Below are 6073 nucleotides of genomic sequence, written 5' to 3' on the forward strand. Positions count from 1 at the left end.
TTGAAAGAAGGAACCCTCTAATTCTGGGCCCTAGGCTGATTAAGAGCTGTGCACAAGTCTAGTTTTTTTATTCCATCCCTCCTCTGGTGTCTTGCTAGTAATAAGCAAAAAAAAAAATCCAGAGATGGTACCTGAATGGCCACATGCACGGGGTTAATAACCTGCTTATCTCTCCCGCAGGTAAAGGTGCAGATAATAAAGGAGAGCATGGGAATGAAAGCACAATTAGCTATTCTGGGTAAAAGCAAGCAATTCTGCAATTTAATGCCTGGTAGCCAGAGCGAACAAACATCTTCTAGAAATGGGATTTCCACACCCACAGCTAAGTTATTATTAATCTGTGTATTTTAAAAAGCAAGAAGCTAAACCTCCTCTTCTCGTTTTGATTTCCTGTTTCTGAAGGATCCCACCCCACACAAAACAACCAACCTTTCCCTCCCCCTTCCCAGATGTTACTGTTATAAGCCTCTAATCCTGGCACTAAAGGGCAACAAGAATAATGCTTTTTTGTTGCTTTAGGATATGTTAGCCTCTCTGAGATGCCACGGGGAGAAAAGTTCCATTTTCTTACCATACAGATAGCAGATTACAAAACTTAAAAAACACAGAAACCTCAGTCACTGAAAAATGAAAGTATAATGAAACTGCTTTCCATGTCTGTATCTGTTTCCCACTTATAAAATGAAGGGGGGGCGGAATTAAGCATTCCAATCCCTTGTAAAGGGCTTCTGAGGAGTTACCAATTAAAGACTGTAAGATACTCTCATGCTATAGTTGAGGGCACATAATAAAGTCAAAAAGGGAACATTCTCATTTTTAACACAATAGAAACGCTCCTTGAATATTCCTTACCTGAATCATGCATGAAATGGCATATATCTGTATTGGCATGTGGCATGGTTATATGCATGCATTCAAGTTCATGGGAAGAATTAAAAAGAACATAACAGCTGTACTTCTGTAATGACTTTACAGATGAAAGCCTATCATTGCAGTCTCTTTTATTACCTTAACCTTTTTATTCATTTGTTATAGCAAATTATAACATTGCGCACCTCGCATCTGTATACAATTTGCTAGTCATTAAAATTCTGTGCATTTCCAGGATCGTTTGCCAATGTAGATACGGGAAAAAAAAAAAAAACCCCAAACCAAGCAGTTGGGCAGATTCAGTAACGACAGACACACTCACCCGTCATTTAAATGAGGAGGTGATGTAATAAGAAGCGTGTCTTGTGACATGAGAACATGTGCTGTGCCACTCTGTACTAAAATAGGGACGCACTAAAGCCATCTTATTCCATTCCCTGGAAAATCCAGACCTGTAACTCTGAAGAAAAACAGTCACCATCTACACAGTGCTTGTACTTTTTGCTTTTGTTGCTGATGGGAAATAACAAGTTAACACTATTTGGTCCTTAATGTTCCAGTTCATGGGTCAGCCAACAAACCAGATTTCTGAGGTACGCAGTGAACTTTCCCTATCACACTAACATATTACAACATTTCAACAGTGTGTGAACAATACTTGCCTAAAAGATTAACAAATTTACAACATGCCAAGAATATAGGGAAAGTGTTATAACACAAGAAAAAGGCACTCTTATGTATGGAACTTTGAGCATTATCCTACAAAACAAATATAAAATCCAGACTAGATTAAATTCAAGGGGTTGTAGCTGGTCATTGAACTCATTTTTTATTGCACTTGGTAAAGTTCACAGCATAGCAATCACAATACCAACAAGAAATAGACAAAACTTAAGCCGCCTTCTTCTAAAACTACATAATCTTTTTTTTTTTTTTTAATCTTCCTGAAGAATAACATACTTGTTAGACCTTATCTAAGCAAAATGCTACAGTGGTTCATTAAACTTATTTTTACTGAAGAAAGGTGAACTCCTTTAAGTTCTGTTGAAAAAGCTATCACTGGAATTCATGAGTGGTAACTTGTAGAGAGATAAGCTGAATGTTAATACCTTAAATTGCTGGCTAAAGTTCTGTGCAGAACAATTTAAAGCACTCCGGTTTTTAATTTTTTTTTTTTTGCTTAGGGTAACATATTCATTAGGAAATAATATACATTTCCCTTTTGCCCAAGTAATTTTCAAGATTAAGTCTTATAATAAATAAACTCTTGCCTTCTCAAATCTGGGCACTCAACTCACCAAAATTCACCATAAATCTGGTATACTTAGCATATATTTATTTATATTCAAAATTGCTTAAAAATAAGCCTTCCTTTGCCTCTAGACGTGTTAATGTTATTAATAATGCAATAAAGCCGTAGGAGCATTAGGATAATCATTTCAACAGGAAATTGGCCATTCAGATCTCTACAGATACTGTTTTCTATCCATCATGCTAGGGAATGGTTTTAATTCTCTTAAGGAAAAAACCCACTATCTTGCAGATGTCCTTTACACAGGAAGATATGAAATTCAAGCTATTTCAGACCATGACAGAAAACAAGTCCCACAGTCCCGGAGAGTGCCTTGCCACCTGCTCCTTCTATTATATTAGGAGAGAAAGCCAACTGGCCGCTGCTGACTCAGATAAACTGTTCTCCAACTATTTAAAGCTTTACAGGCCGGAAGCAGTACCTTAAATATACACAGTAACCGGTGGTTATCCAAATGGCTACCAAGCAAGGTGCTCTGCTTAATAAATGAACCACTGATTCTGCTTCTGTCACTTTGGCAGGGTGGACACAACAGCAGCTGGAAGCACGATGCATTCTGCACCCCGTTTGCCATGGATTTCCACAGCTGTCTTGCTGAATACTTACAGCCCGTGGGAACGTGACAGGGAGTACACTCATTTGCCAGGCATCCTTGAAAACGCATGCGTTCCGGGTGTCCTGCTCAGATGGCACTTGTATGGGCAGCTGAGCTGTACTGAGAATAGCTTTGGGGCCATCTTTAGCAGATGAAACACATTATCTGTAACAGCTCCGTTTTAGGGTGCTCTCCTCTTCGGGTCCCGCTGCAACATTTATTTAGTCTAAAAAAGCAAGAATAATTTAAAAGCTATTTCAGTTTTGCTGTCATGTAATTTTCATACTAATAGTTCAAAGTAAAGGAGTTGCAGCCAAACACACAAACACTTCCTGCTTTTTAAGAGGAGTTATCTAGTACATACCATACAGACAAGTCTCACTGTATCCTTAGTAATCGCTGTGATTTTTTTTTCCTGTATAGTTATTCAGATCTCCTTCCAGAATTCATCATTAAGTTAATTAACAGATTTCAGTTTCTTCTGTGTTTAAGGGTAGATGGTTTGTGACTAGCCCTGGGAAAATGCACAAAAGAAGAAAAAGGCTTGTTTTTCAGCTGTCTTTGCATCGTCTACCCAGGAAAAAAAAAAGGGGGGGAAGCATTTAAATTAAGAAACACAGTATCTTGCAGGATTAGCATGGGGAGAGATGTTACACATTTCTCAGAAGGCAGAGAAACGACAGCAAATCCTCCACTCTCAAGACAGTAAATTTTCTCATGTACCATTTCAGGGGTGGTTTATTTGTGTTTCTCTAGCACACCACTGAACCTGAAACCTCCTTTACATTTCATTCATCCTTCTTTCAGTAATAGCAGTTCTTCCATTGGGGGTATTATTGCTTATATTATGACAGCGCTTCAAGTGAGGTCAAGACTGTATAATGCAAATATATACAACCCATACATATATAAAGTACAATGTAGAAAATCTATGATGATTCCTTTGGTGCATTCTCATGGCCTTGAGACAGTCTTACATAATTGATGTTCAAGTTGGGAAATATTTTCCAGCTTTTACACAAAATTTTCCTGTAAGGATTTATTCCTTCAGAAACTTAAAAAAAAAGCAGAGAAATTTTTCTAAGTAATCCCAAGAGTGCAAATTTAGAAAGCCAAAGGGCAAGACCTCTAGATCTTGACTTAGGAAGTATATCCTGCAGTTTAAAGCTTAATTCAGAACAGTTTGGAGGGGCAGGGAGGAGCAGAAGTATATCAAGGTGAAAAAAATGATTCTGATGCTCATGGCTATTAACCAAAGGTCTGCTTCTGCATTTAAAATCTAAATCACGAGGGACCCACTAGATTAAACTGACACTATGCATATCACGGCCCAGCAGATTTCCATCTGTATTCCTAAAGCATAACTTCTGCTTGGGTAAAAATAATTTTCAGAAATACCTCCAATCTTCATCTGAAGACATACAATGACGGAAAACCTTCAGCTTTTCCTGAGAATGGGTTCTGGTGGTTAAGCATGTAAAAAATGTGTCTTATTTCCTATGTGGATTTGTCTGGCTTTTGCCTCCAGCTACTGCTTCTTATTATGCCTTTCTTCACTAGATTAAAGAACCCTTCGATATCCAGAATTTTCTGCCAGGAATGTTCTTACACACTACAATCAAGTCACTTCTCAATCCTCTTTTAGATAACTTCAACAGCTTGAGCTCTTAGAATCTCCCAGTGTAGTGCATTTTCTCCAACCCTCAGAACATTTTGCTTCACTTTTTTGTTCATTTTCCAATATCCTTCTTAAAAATTGGAAAATAGAACTGTATGCACTATTGGGAAAAATTGGAAAATAGAACTGTATGCACATTGTTCACCTCAACAATGATACCCACAAAAGCAAAGTAAACCTTTTTTTCTAAATTCTTTTGTTTATACATTAATCTTTTTCTGCCACAGCTGCACATGGGAAAGCCGTTATCAAATTGCTTATTCATTCTGACCCTTAAATCCTTTTCAAAGTCATTTCCTTCCCAGGGTATAAACATTTATCTGTTCTTTAGTTGTAGCCTGCGCACTTGGTTCTTAGGTGGACGACTTGGTATTTCCCTGGATTAAAATTCACTACACGGGATGGTTTTACCAACCATTCTGCTCAGTGCCTTGTCCTCATCGTTGTTTTGGACTTCATTAATCTTTGAGCTCGATTTTCAAAGCAGCAACGTTAGATTTGCTTCCCGATCGTTGCTAAAAACGTAGTACCAGATAGGACCTACTACTGGAAGCACCAACTCGTTCAGCTCAGTTTTCCTACACACTTCCTCTTCTTGAGATCAGACAGCAAATCCCAGTTGTGTGGTTTATTGGCGCTGCGTGCATCTAACATTACCGAGAACACCATGCAGCGCTGGTGTCAGGTATCTCCTCAAAATAGGACTAAGATGACTGAGCAATAGCTGTTTTTACTATAGCACTGCGTAGATTGGCATTACGTCCCTTTATTTCAACCTTTTGTTATTGAAATTCTGCATCACATTTTCTATCATACCGGTTGGGAGAGCTACTAAGCTAACTAGTCACTCGGGTCATCTTTTACCCCTTTCCAAAAACGGCGCTAACGATCGCGTTTAGCGGTCGTTTAACCTCCTGAACAAAAGGCAAGATACAAACATCCCTAAGTACTAGAAAACCACGGCGCAGTATCGGCTTGACAGGCAGAGGTATCGGAGAGCTCCGCCGGCCCCCGGTTTCGGCTCGCTTTTCTCCTGCGCTTCCAGAAGTTAAACCCAGCAACCGCCGAGCGCCGACTCCTCACAGCCCTTTCGAAACCCGCGGCGCCCAGTTTCCCCCTCCCGCCGAAACGGCCGCTCTGCGCACGCGGGGCGGAACCTTCCCTCACCGACGGCGAGGCGAGCGCCGACGCCCGCCGGAGCTGGGAGCCCGCCCACAGCCTCTGCCCCCCCGCTCAACGGCCCGCTGCGGCTTTCGCGCTCAGCCCGGGCGGAGGCGGCCATCGCCCGCGGAGCCCGGCGACGCCTCGGGGCGCCGACGCCGGCCATGGCGGCGCAGGCAGAAAAGGAGGGCAGGCAGCGCGCCGCCCCGCGACCGGACCGACTCCCGCCCGGCCGCCCTCAGCCGGCGGGGAGCGCTGTCCTGTCTAACCCCCCCCCGCCTCGCTCTCTCCACCCCCGCAGCCACCTCCGCGCCTCACGCGCCGTCCCGCCGTGCCAAGCCCCGATTGGCTCCCCCCTTCCCGTGGGAAGCGAGATTGGGAAGGAGCCGCAGCCAATCGGCGCAGCGGAGGGATTTCCACGCGGAGGGGGGGGGGGGGGGTGCAGCCGGAGTTGTGC

General features: G+C 42.2%; 1 long non-coding RNA gene across 3 annotated transcripts in view; it reads right to left on the bottom strand.

Moving 5' to 3' along the window:
• LOC104141413 (uncharacterized) overlaps nucleotides 1-6073 on the bottom strand; it is a 42082-nt gene that overhangs the window by 5331 nt on the left and 30678 nt on the right. The window contains exons 2-4 of one of the 3 annotated variants that reach the window (XR_011141694.1): nucleotides 3142-3291; nucleotides 2789-3003; nucleotides 1193-1330 (exon numbers count right to left, since the gene is read on the bottom strand). This is a non-coding gene — a long non-coding RNA (uncharacterized lncRNA). The other 2 variants (XR_011141692.1, XR_011141693.1) reach the window with 2 other exon arrangements.

The sequence above is a fragment of the Struthio camelus genome, chromosome 5 (genome assembly GCF_040807025.1).
Source record: "Struthio camelus isolate bStrCam1 chromosome 5, bStrCam1.hap1, whole genome shotgun sequence".
NCBI classification, from domain to species: Eukaryota; Metazoa; Chordata; class Aves; order Struthioniformes; family Struthionidae; genus Struthio; species Struthio camelus.